This window comes from Zootoca vivipara, chromosome 3 (genome assembly GCF_965207765.1).
Source record: "Zootoca vivipara chromosome 3, rZooViv2.hap1.1, whole genome shotgun sequence".
NCBI lineage: Eukaryota > Metazoa > Chordata > Lepidosauria > Squamata > Lacertidae > Zootoca > Zootoca vivipara.
Window position 1 is genome coordinate 18,016,637 of NC_142586.1, and position 16,712 is coordinate 18,033,348.

At 45.5% G+C, this 16,712-nt stretch overlaps 1 long non-coding RNA gene across 1 annotated transcript; it reads left to right on the forward strand.

Moving 5' to 3' along the window:
- The first annotated feature begins 3,727 nt into the window (after nt 1–3,727).
- LOC148686173 (uncharacterized) lies at nt 3,728–6,072 on the forward strand. Its single transcript, XR_015949367.1, has 2 exons — nt 3,728–3,837; nt 4,022–6,072. It is a non-coding gene; the product is annotated as an uncharacterized LOC148686173 (long non-coding RNA).
- Nucleotides 6,073–16,712: the final 10,640 nt, after the last annotated feature.

Here is a 16,712-nt window from a genome sequence, read left to right on the forward strand (position 1 = left end):
GTGGCGCTGTGGGTTAAACCACAGAGTCTAGGGCTTGCTGATCAGAAGGTCGTTGGTTCAAATCCCTGCAACGGGGTGAGCTCCTGTTGCTCGGACCCAGCTCCTGCCCACCTAGCAGTTCGAAAGCACATCAAAGTGCAAGTAGATAAATAGGGACCGCTCCGGTGGGAAGGTAAACGGCGTTTCCGTGTGATGCTCTGGTTCGCCAGAAGCAGCTTTGTCATGCTGGCCACATGACCTGGAAGCTGTCTGCGGACAAACGCCGTCACCCTCGGCCTATAGAGCGAGATGAGCGCTGCAACCCCAGAGTCGGACACAACTAAACCTGATGGTCAGGGGCCCCTTTACCTTTAAGTGTGCTTTACATTGCAGTGGTGGAGAATGGTCTTCTTATGAATATTTGCTGCGCTACGGTGGCAGCTACTAGCAGCAGCAGCATAAGGCATATATTGGCAGTGGTTAGGAGGCTTTGAAATATAAGTGCAATGGAGAGAGAGGGAGAAAAAGGGAAAGCCCTCCAAGCCCTTGGTAAATAGAAGCCTCTCCCTCACCCTTTATTTGACAACTGTATGCTTCTGTCCTTTCTGTCTCCCCCTCTCACTCAGAAACTCACGAGACATTGGTCCAGGCAACGAGATGCAATATAACTCTGTGCAGACCAACTGTTTCCATGTTTTGTAACCAAGCAACCTCTATTACCCAGTCTCCAGATCGGGGTCTCTATTGCTATTTCTCCTAGGGTTGCCAGACTCAATAGAGGACAAGACTTCTGTGCCTTTAATTGCCCTGGTCTCTTTTGAGTCTGGAAACCTTAAAGAGAAACCAGCAGACCCTTTGTTTAATTTCCAAGCAAAGGGTCTGCTGGTTTCTCTTTAAGGTTTCCAGACTCAAAAGAGAGCAGGGCAATTAAAGGCACAGAAGTCCTGCCCTCTATTGAGTTTGGCAACCCTAATGTCTCCTTATAAGTGAAGTGCAGGGCAATGCTCAATGAAAATGTTGCTGACACGTTGTCCTGATCCACAGGCCCAAAGGAATTTCCTTGTGAGAGGTTTGATGCAGGGAAAGGATACCACCCCCCCTTACCTTCCAAGTCCCGGACTGCAGAATCCGGGACCGGCAGCCTTGTGACACCGGAAGTTGCGTCGACGTAACTTCCGGTGTCGCTTTGCCCTTCTATGGGCACCAAAAATGGCCGCCGCCGGCTTCAAAAGCCGCTTCTACGCATGACCAGAAGTGCATCAACGCAACTTCCGGTGTCACTCCGCCCATCTATGGGCACCAAAAATGGCCGCCGGCGACACCGGAAGTCGCGCCTACGCAATTCCGGACATGCGTAGATGCGGCTTTTGAAGCCAGTGGTGGCCATTTTTGGTGCCCATAGAAGGGCAAATCCGAAAAAAATGGCCGCTGGCAGGAGAAAATAAAGGAGAAAAATGGGAGACTAAGTGATACGGGGGACCACTGGGAAAAGGTAAGTAAAAACGGGGGTTTCCCGGGGAAAACGGGGTACTTGGCAGCTATGCCCCCACCATATTGATCAATTCTAGTGCTTTATTGGAAGAAGGTGGAAACTTACAAGGCAGCCTGCAGAACCTTGCTGCCGTTACAGACTCAGGATGGAAGCCGAAACAGCAAGTGTCCGTCATGACTTTTGTGCAAAAAGATATGATAAGCGTTGCTTATACAAAAAGACACAAGCTATGTAAGCTGGCATCAATAGGCCAATTAACTCACCTCTAGCTTAGAGGCCCCTTCCCAGCAATCACCCATCTCTCAGATAAGGGAGCCGGTGTGAGAAGCCCTCCCAACTAGCTAAATTAAAACCAAGATTTCAAAACTTCAAAGCAAGCAGATAGGCAAATGTGAGCTTATTCTTGCAGCAAATAACACTTAGCCTCAGGGTTACCTTGACTACCACGATGGCGCATATAGGCCTTCTGGACCATTTTCACCTTTTGGTTCTACATATGTCTGCAATTGCATGTTTGCAGGCATGTAATTTTACCAGTGGTCTGTTCCCTCTGCAAATTGTTATCTACCTTCTGCCTGTTCAGTTACTACCCTTCACTCCTCTGAGCCAAATACCCCAAACCAAGCAGTTCCTCACTGGAGTGGGCTATAACAAAACATTTTTCTAGTACTCTCTTCAGGACCACTTATACAGTGGTACCTCGGAACTCGAATGGAATCCATTCCAGAAGTCCATTCGACTTCCAAAATGTCCTGAAAACAAGGCACGGCTTCCTGCAGCCAGTTGGAAGCCGCATCGCATGTTCAGATTCCAAAGAACGTTTGCAACCCAGGACACTCACTTCTGGGTTTGCAGCATTCAAGAGCCAAAATATTTGAGTCGCAAGGCGTTCATCAACCAAGGTACGACTGTACTTCAGTGGAATCTGTCTCGTTCTCTCAGAGCTGAGACCCGTATGAGGACTTTGCTGAAAGGATTTGGACAAAGCCAGCACGTTGCGAGAGAGAAGTTGCATGCTACAGAACCATGTGAGGATGGTGGAATCAGCGAAATCCCCACATGCCATCTGGAGTCTGCAGAGGACCCTGAATGTTTCTCCACATAAACTTCCCTTTCTGGTTTACCGAGTGCTATGAGATTGGGGGTTCCCATTGCTCATGACCACTCTGAATGTTGTCTGCCTAGAACGTCACTGCAAGGGCTGTGCAAATTGCACCACCTAAGTCAAGGGTCAGCAAGGCTTAAGCAACCTGAGCCATTTCACTTCCCTGGAGATCTCTCTGTGGGCCGGATCGCGCACACGATGAGGCGTGTGCATGCGTGCGCACATGCGCAGATGCTATTTCTGGCACGGAGGAGGTGCCTGCAGCTTCCTATTGGCTGCAGGATCTTCCTGCAGTCTGTCATGGTCCGGTCAGCGGGCGGTTGAAGCCCTGGCTGAGGACGTCAGGGCCAGAGGCAAGATGGTGGTGTAGAAGCAGGAACAGGTGCAGGGCTGAGGGTCCAGCAGCAGGCAGTCGCAGGGTCAAGGAGCAAGGCAGAGGCGAAGGTCTGGGAGTCAAGGAGCAAGGCGTCGGCAAGGCAAGGGTCCAAGGGTCGAGGATCAAGGCGTCGGCAAGGCAAGGGTTCAAGGAGCAAGAGACCAGAGGCAACCAGGCAGGGATAGCGTTACTGTGGCAAAAGCTGAAGGAAAATGCTGAGCTTTTTATCCCTCCCAGCTCTTGCCACCAGGTGCAGTGAGTTATTAAGTGACCTGAGTGGCCACTCCTTGCTTCTCCAGCACAAGCTGAGGCAGGCCCCAGTCCTGCAAAGCACTACAGGCCCCAGAGCCTGACTCCTGCCCATACTCCTGACACAGTCGATAGGAAGCCCTGCCAGTGCCGCAGAAGTGAGTCCCAGAGCCACGCTGCGTTGGTTTAGTGCAGTGCATGGGGACTTGCCAAGCGGGCAGCAGGGTTCAGGGGCGGCTCGGGGGCTGGTTAAATGACCCCCATGGGCCATACCCAGCCCCTGGGCCGTAGGTTGCCAACCTCTGACCTAAGTGCATCACGTGCCATTGAAAGCGACACTCTAGCACTGGTATCCCTAAGTGTCTTACTTGGAGAACAACTGCTAACATGTGTTACTTATACAATTCTCTGCATGGGTGGGATGTACCACATCGGGGGGGGGGCAGCAACAAAGCATTAAAGAAATCTGCCAAGGCTTTTCTCCAGCCCTCAAGACTCGAAAGCTTCCTCTCTTTCTTTCACCGACAGATGTCAGTCCAGCGAAAGGGATTGACTTCCTTCCTTTGTGCCTTTCATTCTTTCGGACTGGCATGGCAGTGGAACAGCACAATGTCCCCCTACCGTGCAAAACAAAAGGTATTAATCCAAACCTGGGGGAGAAAAATGAAAATAAAAAGAGAGATGGGGGGAAAGAAAAATCTGATATTTTAGAACATGTATAATTTATAGATAAACAGTGGGGGGAAAGCAGGAGTGTTTTTAGCATCTAAGTAAAATCTAATTACCACTTTCCCCCTTTCTTTCTTTTCTTTCTTTCCAGGAAGGAAGGAAGAAGACAGCACAAAGCTACCCAGCTGTGACTAATTTGGGAGTCCTCTGGTAACACTTAGGATGTGTTGGGCGGGAATATGCCTTCCATTTGCGAGGCAAAATATATTTGTGGCTCTCCATGGCAAGGGCATGGGGTATATTTCTGAGCAAGATTCTGATGTTTTTCTTATATCTGCTTATGCTGTTTGCCATGCATAACCTGGCAGCAGACCACAGAGGTCGCCTCTAGAGTTCCATTCCAGAGGAAGGAGTCCCCAGAAATCTCCAGTTCCTGGAGGGAAGCTCTCTGCTCACTTGCTGCCATCATCCCAGTGATTCCTGACCTACGCCAGTCCCGTCGGCTCACCATTTCCCGATGACCACCAGACGACTGCCCTGCTGACATCAGTCCCGAGAGATTGCCGAGAATGGCTCAGAATAGTATACTTAATGTTATGCTTTAACTTGGGTCATCCCTTCCTCCCAAGATATAGCCTCTGCGCTCTGATTTAATTGCTTTTAGGAACATTAATCAGACAGAAGGCAATTAATGTGCATGTGATTATGGTCCGTAACATATGGAAATAGCTTTGCTTAGCCACAGGTTAAATCTCTCTTCTACCTCTTTTGATTTGGACAGGAACTAGGAGTGCTCTGATTTGGTTGGATGTATTGACCCGTGCTGGGACGCAGGTGGCACTGTGGGTTAAACCACAGAGCCTAGGGCTTGCTGATCAGAAGGTCAGTGGTTCGAATCCCTGTGATGGGGTGAGCTCCCATTGCTCGGTCCCAGCTCCTGCCAACCTAGCAGTTCTAAATCACGTCAAAGTGTGAGTAGATAAATAGGAACCGCTACAGCGGGAAGGTAAACAGCGTTTCCGTGTGCTGCTCTGGTTCGCCAGAAGCTGCTTTGTCATGCTGGCCACATGACCTGGAAGCTGTACGCCGGCTCCCTTGGCCAATAACGCGAGATGAGCGCCACAATCCCAGAGTCGGTCACGACTGGACCTAATGGTCAGGGGTTCCCTTTACCTTTATTGACCAATGCTAACAAATGTGAGTGCCTGTATCTCAGATCTCTTTCTTAAAAATGTCCAGCAACTAAGCTATTTTGTGCATTGTGCAGAGGCAAGTCTGGGTTTGCCAGTGAATGCCCACTCAACCAGGAGCTCCCAAATGAGTGTGCCATATCCAACCAGGTTCACCATAGTCACACTATACGCTTGTAGGTATGCATTTAAAATTTCTTAGTTCTTCTAAAAGTCGAGTGTCTCAAGCGGCCTCGATACACTGGTTTTTAGCTGATCTCATCTCATGCAGTTATATCCATTTAAGGTTGGCTCAGAGTAAACGTAATGGAATCAATGGCCCTGGGTTAGTCATGTTCATTAATTTTGATTGGTCTGCTCAAGAGTATGAGGAACAGATAGAACCCATGTTTCCATACAGTCAGCCATCGAACATAAATATTTAGCATGGGATGGGAAACCTTTGAGCCCAAGGGACACAATCGCTTTGAGAGCAGCTTTTGTTAAGTACAGTGATTTAATTTACTGAAATTGGGAATGGTTAAATGCATTACTGCGTGTTTAATTCTGGAAATGTTTCCCAGTACCTCTCGTGTGATTGGTCAACTCTGGTCACATGGGAGGTATATTTTTACATCCTGAATTTTGTTTTGTGAGGGAGTGACTTGACTGTAAGGGCTGCATGTTAGAGAACTGTCTCCAGACTCAATAGAGGAGAGGAGTGCTAATGTTTCTGTATCATGACAGAAAGAAGTACAGAAGTTGATGTTCTCCAAAAGAAGTCTTCTGGAAAGAGAAAGTGGAAACCTCTCAGAAGCAACTGCATGGCCTAGCTGGGTAATGTCCCGAAGGCTGAGTACAAGTACTGGAAAGAGAGAAAGACACCGTTTCTTTAAATGTTTAAGGAAGAAGCTGTAATATTCAACTAAGAAGATATAAGCCCATGGTTGGATAAACCTGTGACTGAAAATACTTTGCATATATTCTTCTTTAGCTCTGTGTTCTGCAAGTAAAAGGTTTTTGAATATTCTAAGCAGTCTTTGTTCATTGTTTTAATTTCAAGAGTCAGCATTGCATATGATGTTGGCTTCCTAGTTCCAATTTAGCTACTCTGCTAACAGCCTTTTGGGAGTCACATGACAGTGGTGGTGGTGGTGGTGATGATGATGATAATAATAATAATAATAATAATTCATTATTTATACCCCATCCATCTGACTGGGTTTCCCCAGCCACTCCGAGCGGCTTCCAACAGAATATTAAAAACACAATAAAAAAATTCAAACATGAAAAACTTCCCTAAACAGGCCTGCCTTCAGATGTCTTCTAAGTCAGATAGTTGTTTATTTCCTTGACATCTGATGGGAGGACATTCCACAGGGCTGGCGCTACTACCGAGAAGGCCCTCTGCCTGGTTACCTGTAACCTCACTTCTCGCAGAGAGGGAACCTTGGAGCTGGAGTGACGGATGGGACCAAAGGCCAATGTGGGTGTCACAATGGATCTGGCTTTTACCTTTGTAGAATAGGCTGCATTCCACCCACACAAAGTTCTAGGTTCAATCCCTGACATAGCCACGTTGGGCTGGGAATGTCCCCAGTTTGTAATGCTAGCGAGCTGCTGCCAGTCAGTGTGGACAATAATGAGTCTATCTTCCAACACAGAGGAATGTCTGATGGTTCAGGAGGAATCTCTGTGGTCTGCTAACACTGGCCCTATACAGCAACCCTCACTAGCACCCGTCGTTCGAAGCAGCGGCCGCACTCTGCCTAATGGTGGAGCTGGCCTTGAGGGTCAGTCACAGAGAAACGAGTTACCTTTCATCTCATGGATTCATGTCATTCATTTCTTTGTTATTTCTCCATCAATCTCTACTACTGGACTAGATCTTAAGCACAGCTATTTATCCATTTTAAAAACAGACCTGTTTGCCTTTTCATCACCGTTCCTTTAACAATGGACAGAGAAAGTATTGTGGATGGTATGCATTTTTTAAAAAACACACACCAAATGTTAATTAAATTTTCAAAAATTTGACATATATACAATACATAATAAATTCGTTTTGTTTTTCGAGTCGCCACCCTATTTTCCATGATGATTTTATCCCCCCCCCCGCCGCCGCCCTGCTGCACAATATCGTCAATCTTTTAAACCATCATATCAATACCGTATTCTCTAATTCTTTCTGTTGCTCGTATTTCAAATCCTGCTTGCGAGCTCATCTAACTATTTCCTTAGAAAGTCCAAAAAGGGCTTCCATTCTGGATGGTATGAAATTGTTGGCACTTCCTGAACCCTCTCAGTGTGAACTAGAGCAGCTATTAATTTTAACTGTTCATTTGGAATGGTTCGCCTCCGTGATTGTGCCCTTTTCATATGGCAATTCCTAGCTTTGATTTAAAAATAAATAAATAAAAGCATATTAATTTTTTTAAAAAAGTTCTCACAGGTTTCCCCTACTTTATTTCTTTTCCTTAATAAAATAAAATAACACTCTTCTGCCCATTATACAATGTGATCTGGATAGAAAAGGAGCTTTGCCACCTGATGTCAAAATACATTAAACTGTAAGAAAAAGTGTGTGTGTGAGAGAGAGAGAAGGAGTGGGCGTGGGAATGAAAGTTAATGGTTCAAGACTTATCTTGAATTTTCCAAGGAAAGCCTGGATGAGCTCAGTTCCCCAGGGCTCTCCGTTGTCTCCATCCATTTAAACCTGATTCAAATACAGACCTCATTTTTTAATGTTTGGATATTGCTAACATGAAAATCTGACTCCCTGCATTATAATTACGATTTTAAAAGGCATCTGATTAAATTAGAGCACCACCCAACCCTTCCTGCTCGCTTTAAAGAAATGCGAAGAGTGACAGCAATGGGCCCATCAGAGAAGTAATGACAGTAATATTCTGCATCAAGTTAGTGCAAAGGCAGTTAAAATAGCACCCCTTCCCGGCGAAGCAAAACAGAACCTACTCTGTTCTCTTTTAGGCAAGACATCCCTACTGCAGAGTTGTGCCAGCCTCTGGTCAGTCTCTGACAGGGATGGGCAGTCGGAGGATTTATTTGGCATCCACTAATCTGTGCCATAAAGGTAAAGGTAAAGGGACCCCTGACCATTAGGTCCAGTCGTGACCGACTCTGGGGTTGCGCGCTCATCTCGCATTATTGGCCAAGGGAGCCGGCGTACAGCTTCCAGGTCATGTGGCCAGCATGACAAAGCCACTTCTGGCAAACCAGAGCAGCACACGGAAACGCCGTTTACCTTCCCGCTGTAGCGGTTCCTATTTATCTACTTGCATTTTGACGTGCTTTCGAACTGCTAGGTTGGCAGGAGCTGAGACCGAGCAACGGGAGCTCACCCCGTCACAGGGTGTTAAAAGTTGGGAGAGAAGCACTAGCATTATAACCAGGAAAACTAATGCAACAGACCCCATACCTGAATGTTGCCTCTGCCTCACTTAGCCTGACTGTAGTTTGTTAAATATGTTGAGGGACCAAGCAACAGGAGCTCACCCCGTCACAGGGATTCGAACCGCCGACCTTCTGATCAGCAAGCCCTAGGCTCAGTGGTTTAACCCACAGCGCCACCTGGGTCCATATTGGGTCCATACTGGGTCCATACTGGAATCTGTGCCATACTGGATGGTAAATTTCTTACACCAAGAGTAGGGGACCTATGTTCCTTTGGAGGTTGTTAGACTCCAAGTCCCATCAGCCCCGATGAACAGGTCAATGATACAATGGGCAAAGGATTTGAGACATAAAATTCAGATGGCAGATTGGGAAAGATTATGGAAATCAGATCTGAAATTTACGGCATGTTGTAGCTTGAAAGACAATGATATGAAAATGATGTACCGGTGGTATTTGACTACTAGTAAGTTAGCAAACATGTTTAGGACAAGTTCAAATATCTGCTGGAAATGTAAATAAAAAGAAGGTACTTTTTATCATATGTGGTGGACTTGTAAGGTAATAAAAGCTTACTAGGAGATGATATATAATGAAATGAAAAAAAAATGCTTAACATAACTTTTGTTAAGAAACCAGCAACTTTTTAATTAGGATTTACAGGTATTGATATACCAAAGGAGCAGAAAATATTTTTTTATGTATGGAACAACAGCCGCCCGGATGCTATAAGCCCAGAGTTGGGGAAAAAGACAAAGTCTCTACCAGAGAAAAATGGCAAATCAAGCTGATGGACTATGCCAAGATGGCAAAGCTGACTGAAAAACTCAGAAACTAAGAGGATAAAAACTTTATAAAAGAATGGGGAAAATTCATAAGTTACCTTGGGGACCACTGTAAACCGATGGAAAGAAGAGCTGGATTTTGACTCACTTGTGGTGTAAAAATTATTATGTACAACAAGGTTTGATATAAAACCTGGATTACGGATGAATATGCAGTCGTAGAGGTTTAAAATGAGACCCTATGGAGGGGATGGGGGGGAGCCCCAAGATTCGGAGAATCTCTCTATATAGATATGTTTTTACTAGTTCACGTTTATTTGTACTTTGTAGTTGTAAAACTAATAAAAATGATTTCTTAAAAAAAAACACTAAATCCCGTCAGCCCCACCCAGTATGGCCAACTGTCAGGGGTGATGGGACTTGGAGTCCAGCTTCACTTGGAGGGCTACAGTTTCCCTGCCCCTGTGTTACAACCAGGCAAGAGCCACTCCTTGAAGTGAAAGCTGAGGGTGCTTTAAGTATGCTGCTATACCCCTCATACCACCTTCCCTAAGCCAGTATGCCCACGAAAGCACCTTTGTGCTGGTGGGGTGTAGAAATAAATAAATGGAGAATGGGTTTTCCTTTGCTTTCTATTTATTCCATAGCTGCCAAGTTTTCCCTTTTCTTGTGAGGAAGCCTATTCAGCATAAGGGAAAATCCCTTAAAAAAAGGGATAACTTGGCAGCTATGATTTATTCATTTGTTCCTTCCACCCCACCCACACAAAGCTGCGATCATATATGTTGAATGTGCGTAAGCTGAAGTTACTGGTACAGTCGTACACCTTAGTTTGTGAGTCAAATGTTTTGGCTCCCAAACGCCGCAAACCCGGCAGTGAGAGTTCTGGTTTGCAAATGTTCTTTCGGATCCGGACGTCCGACGCGGCTTCCATGGCTTCCGATTAGCTGCAGGAGATTCCTGCACCTAATCGGAAGCCGCGCCTTGGTTTCCAAACGTTTTGGAAGTCAAACGGACTTCCAGAACGGATTCCGTTCTACTTCCAAGGTACCACTGTATTGTAAATTGCCCTGTGATCCCCAGATGAAAGAGATTTAATAAAGAATAACAAGCACAAACTTTATTTATTTATTTATTTATTTATTTATACCCCGCCCATCTGGCTGGGTTTCCCCCGCCACTCTGGGCGGCTTCCAACAAATACCAAAATACATTAAAATAACCAAATATACCAAAAATAATAACCAAAGGCAGAGTGCCATGTAGTTGGTGGAAAAAATAATTTTATTGTGTGCATAGGAGATGACCCTTTGATAATTTATTTATTTTGCAACATTTATGTATATTCCACTTGATTGTAATAAAATCTCAAAATTAAAACAAAAATAATCCAACTATCAAAATTATGAATGAAACACAGCTTAAAAGATGTATTTGAAAACATTCAATAGATAATTAAAATCAACCATAAACAAAAAAAGAGATTAAATGGTGCAACTGCATTGCAAGAATAGGGGGAAAGGTAGTACTGGATTATTTGAAGGGGAAATATATATTCAGGAACTGGGGGTGCATCGAAAGACATATACCCATTCCCTTTATACAGAGCAAATTCTTTGCCATCAATAAAAGGAAAGATGTTGTATCTCTTCGATAGGGAGCATTCTTGTCTGGTAATAATTTTTGAAAACTGGAGTTCTTGAATATTACTATTGTTACTAATGAAGTCTCTTGTCTAGGTTTGGCAGTTGTGAGGGCCATGCAAAATGTAAGCTACTAATTGAACTGATTGTCTATTTGATGCCTGCAGATTCACTTATGAAAATCGGCTGCATTCCTGGCTTCATGATCAAATTTGTGCGGCGTTGTGATTGCTGAGTGATGCTTGGGAGAAATCTGATTACTGCATGAATGGGTAAATAATGGCTCTGCCAGTTTTCAGAGGCAGCAGATATACACCTGACAAATATAACAGGCTGGCACAGAAGGAGGAGGGAGGGTGGGTGGGTGGTGAAACTGATGAAGACTTAAAATGTGCGGAGGGTCTCCCCTAGCAGTGGATCCTGAAAACTATATGTTGTGCTGGAACCTTCCCCCAGCCTCAGAAACATTTTCACAAGAACAGCTTCAAGGTTCTTGTAGTAATGTTCAAAGTCCTGAATAACTTAGGTCCAGGATTGCTTTATCCTGTACTCCCCAGTTTGATCTCTGAGATCACCGATGGGAAATATTGTTAGTGGATCCCTATGGGCAGAAGCACAACTTTGTAAATGGCATGTCTTGTCTTTGGTGTTGCGGACCCTGCTCTATGGAACTCCAACAGGAGTTCAGTGCCTACTGAGTTTCAGGTACCTGGTCAAAACTTTTATTTCACCCTGAATACTTCTCTCTCTCTCTCTCTCTCTCTCTCTCTCTCTCTCTCTCTCTCTCTCTCTCTCTCTCTCTCATCTTTGCTCCCTTGAGCCACTACTATGCACCTTCCCAAGAGCCCCCCAAGAAGGACACAGAAGAAGAAGGCTTACCGGTAGACCCTGGTATGAACCCAGTGGTAGGACACTGAGGAGCAGTCTGAGGAAGAGACAAGCTGGGAGGTGCTAGAAGCAGGCAGTTGGAGCTATCAAGGGTGGGTCAAAAGAAGGATGCTGTTATGTACTGAGCTGAATCATAGAACAATAGGATCCAGAATCAGCAGTCTGATTGGTCCTCAGGAGCCACCCAATCCAACTCCAGGTGGAAGTGAATCCGCAACCTGATTGGCCTGCAGGAGCAGCCAATCAGGCGGCTGGCAGAAGTGAATCCGCAACCTGATTGGCCTGCAGGAGCAGCCAATCAGGCTGCTGGCAGAAGTTAATCCACAAACTGATTGGCCCACAGGTGTAGCCCTGAAGTAGCCAATCACGCAAAGCCCATTGTGTAAATAATGTATATAAGCAGATGGTCTTGGGAAAAGGGCATTCTTCTTCTCTTCTTCTCCTTGATGACTACGAGCTGAATAAAGAGCATGAAATTCACTCTCGACTCTGAGTATATTTCAGATGCCCTTTCAGGACAGGGCTGGAGGCTGAGAGTCTCTGTGCGAATGCAGACAGAGAGGAGACGGGGCTGCCCCATGACAATCCCAGTCCTGCTGGCTCACCTCCCCTCTGACGCCGCAGCCAAGGAGAGTCCTTCACATTGCTGAGCAATGGGCCAGACAAGCCCAGAGGAGTAGCCCACCCCCTTGCCACAATCTCTGCTTGTTTGGGAGGGATCCAGAGCGAGCAGCGAGAGGAGAAAGGTAGGGGCAGTGGTCAGTTCCAGCAACGTCTCCAGCTAGAGGAGACAAGCCAGAGGAACTCTGCTGTGTTGTCACTTTCTGGGAATAAAAGCTAATTGCGTTTGGTGTCTCAAGTTCTTTCCTGCCCTTTGGATGACCTGTGCTTGCCTGACAACTCCTTGACAGCAGAGCAGAAATCGCTTCTGATAACCAAGGAGATGGGTGAGGTGGCATTGCCACATTTAGTGCAGGCATGCAGGGCATTTCAAAATAGGGCATGTGTCCTGAATGCTCAAGGTGCATTCCATTGGGGTGGAACACACATGTGAACATTTAATAATAATATAATAATAATTAAAGGTAAAGGTAAAGGGACCCCTGACCATTAGGTCCAGTCGTGACCGACTCTGGGGTTGCGTGCTCATCTCGCATTATTGGCTGAGGGAGCCGGGGTATAGCTTCCAGGTCATGTGGCCAGCATGACAAAGCCGCCTCTGGCAAACCAGAGCAGCACATGGAAACGCTGTTTACCTTCCCGCTGTAGCGGTTCCTATTTATCTACTTGCATTTTGACGTACTTTCGAACTGCTAGGTTGGCAGGAGCTGGGACCAAGCAACGGGAGCTCACCCCGTCACAGGGATTTGAACCGCCGACCTTCTGATCAGCAAGCCCTAGGCTCAGTGGTTTAAGCACAGCGCCACCTTGGTCCCTATAATAATAATTAAATGATAATAATTTAAATGAAGGTTTGGTGCTAGAACTACAGTGGTACCTCGGTTTAAGTACACAATTGGTTCCGGAAGTCCGTACTTAACCTGAAGCGTACTTAACCTGAAACAAACTTTCCGACTGAAAGTAATGGAAAGTGGATTAATCCGTTCCAGACGGGTCCACGGAGTACTTAAACTGAAAGTACTCAAACCAAAGCGTACTTAAACCGAGGTATGACTGTATAGGCAAGCATAGAACATACAGTATGTGTGTTAATCAGTTTCTTGAAGCATCTAATCAGATACATGTGCAAATAAGAGACAAAACTTGCAGTCAACAGCCTCACATGGTGACTTCGATTTTGTTTGTGGAGAAGCAAGCCAAACATTCATCTACCACTCGCAGTTGAAAGGGTAGCTGTCCAGCAACAGGAACAGTAAGTAACACTCCCGGCCATCTTGTTTGTTTGTTACTCTGGTATCTATTGGTGAACCATTACTAAGACTGCTGTGGTAGCTGTAGTCCAAAGGATTATGGGTGATTTCAGCTCATTACTGAAAAAGAGTTACTTGCCTGACTGGATTTGTGTTCTATATTTATGACATATTGATTGTCAGCAGCTCTTACATTATATTCAAAGCTTATTTGCTTGATTTTTAGTGTCACTTTTTAGTGTGGCTTTATTAAATTTATTCAGAAAGCTATTAACCTCTAGAATGGAAATAAAGTTGGTGGGACTATATGATGTGTAGCAATAATGGATAAACAATTATATGTAAATGAATTCACATAGCAAAAGGTCCTGGAGTGGGAATGATGTAACCTCTGGAATAAATCTATTGCAATAATCTTTTTTAATAGCAAAACACATTTTAAATCCTGGTTGGCCTTTTGCCATATTAGAGGGAATGCAGGAGGACTACCAAGTGAGGCTTAAAACATGTTGATATTTAGATTTTTGTTACACCAAAGACTGGTTACGTGAAAGCAGCAAGGAACTTTAAAGAGGTTGATTACATACATTGATTGATGATTGGCTTCAGAATAATTTTCTATCCCTAGATAGGGGTGGGGGAGGCAAAGAATGACAGTATTGACCCTGTTCATTCAATCAAAATGGTAATGCTACATAAAGTGGGGGGTGCCTGCAGACTCCACAGACCTGGAGAGAATCCAAATGATGCCTAGCCTGTCTCTAATGTGTGTTTATGAATAAAATTGATTGACATTACTCCGCCCCTATCTCTCCTCCGCACACGCACACCCGTCTTATTATAACCGAACAAGAAATTTTGATTTTGAAAGCCTCACAGTCCCATTAGAATTATTCCCCTACTTCATTCACTCCCTTCCTTTATTTGAATGTTAATGTGTCATTTGTTGTAAAAATAAAATAAAATACATAAATATGGGGGCATAGCTGCCAAGTTATCCCTTTTTTTAAGGGATTTTCCCTTATGCTGAATAGGCTTCCTCGCGAGAAAAGGGAAAACTTGGCAGCTATGTATGGGGGAGAGAGAAGCAGATTGAATGTGAATATTGTCGAAATGTTTCAGCTCCTGCACTTAATTTTTTTAAAAAGAGATGATTAAAAATGAACCTCATCTTTCCATGTATTTGAGTTTTCTGCAGAATGTATGGAAAGGAATCCCCCTTCCACTAGATGCCGCTGTAGGGGCCATTCCTCTAGAAAACAATTTTCTGTGCTTCCGCTCCAAAATTCTCAGTTATGGCTCCGGGTGGGAAAATCTGTCAATTTCAGATTCTCAGATTCATATATATATATATATATATATATATATATATATATATATATTCCATTCTTAAGCTCAGTTTCTCACATTACCGTATGTGGATTTTTTTATTAAAAAAAGTGAAAATTCATCAAAGTTCATCGGCATTTCAGTGTGATGTTCTCCTAACAAAAAAGCTCAACAATTTTTGGGTGTTCTGGTTTTTACTTTTTGAAATATGGCAACTCTAATTAACTCACACATGTTTGTATTTTATTTTTTCTAATACAGCGGACCCTCTGGATACGAATGTAATTTGTTCCAGGGGGTCTGTACATACCCTGAAAAATCCGCAAGTTCAGGCGTCATTTGTGTGGCAATGTCCCTCCCCAACCCGAAATAAGAGACAAGACACAGGAAGTTAAGTTTAAAGTGGGTGAAAAGGCCACAACTTTATTGGTTAAGGATGATGAGCGGTATTGGCTTAGGCATTGGACCCTAACCGACTATATCCGACTGCAACCCGTGTGTTACAGTCCGGGAGAAATTAACCACCAGAAAGGAGCCCGGTGATATATATCTACCGAGACACCTCCTGTGGCCACCGTTGGGGGGTGCTCTAAGGCCCTGACCTCCGTAGGCCCAGGACAAAGCTACCGCCCCCGGAACCCCTTTAACGGGATTAAATCTCCAATATCGGGCAGAGGATGACGTGATCTGCCCCCCCATACATTATTTATGCAAACTTTCCAATGCCTAACCGCCAAACCAAGTTGTGACGACATGCTATGAGGTAGGCGAAAAAACCAGTTTGGCTAATCCAAGTGGAAAAAGTCCTACCCGGCCCCCCAGCCAACCAAGGCGACCAACAAAGTCCATAGCAGCGTCGGCCTAGCCTGCCTGACTGCCTAACCAAAGGGGCGGGTGGGTGGGTGATCCGATTGCTCTGGCTACCGGGGAGAAGAGAGGCAGGGTTCCCGCCTCCGCCCTGATTTAAACGCGGGCAAGGCTCCGCCTCCCGGCCGGCCCTATTGGCCATCCGGGTGTGACGGAGGCGGGAACCCTATCTCGCGAGAGGGCTGAGCACACAGCCTCTCGCGAAGGTTGGGTCGGTCCCTGCCCACAACGCCACCTCCGCGAGACACGGAAGTGGTTTTGTGTGGCAATGTCCCTCCCCAACCCGAAATAAGAGACAAGACACAGGAAGTTAAGTTTAAAGTGGGTGAAAAGGCCACAACTTTATTGGTTAAGGATGATGAGCGGTATTGGCTTAGGCATTGGACCCTAACCGACTATATCCGACTGCAACCCGTGTGTTACAGTCCGGGAGAAATTAACCACCAGAAAGGAGCCCGGTGATATATATCTACCGAGACACCTCCTGTGGCCACCGTTGGGGGGTGCTCTAAGGCCCTGACCTCCGTAGGCCCAGGACAAAGCTACCGCCCCCGGAACCCCTTTAACGGGATTAAATCTCCAATATCGGGCAGAGGATGACGTGATCTGCCCCCCCATACATTATTTATGCAAACTTTCCAATGCCTAACCGCCACTCGAGCCCCAAAGGCTCGCCGCCAATACGCTCACACCCGCAACCAATGCTCCAACCCCCTAATTATGTCGCCTAACCAGATGTCATTCCCCCGGGGCGAAAGGTGTATTCCGTCATTACGATAAAGGGCTGCTTCAGTGCGTACCAACTCTGGGTGGGAAATTATCTGCCCATTCAACTCAAGGACCCTGCGCAACACAAATGCATTCAATAACCTCCTG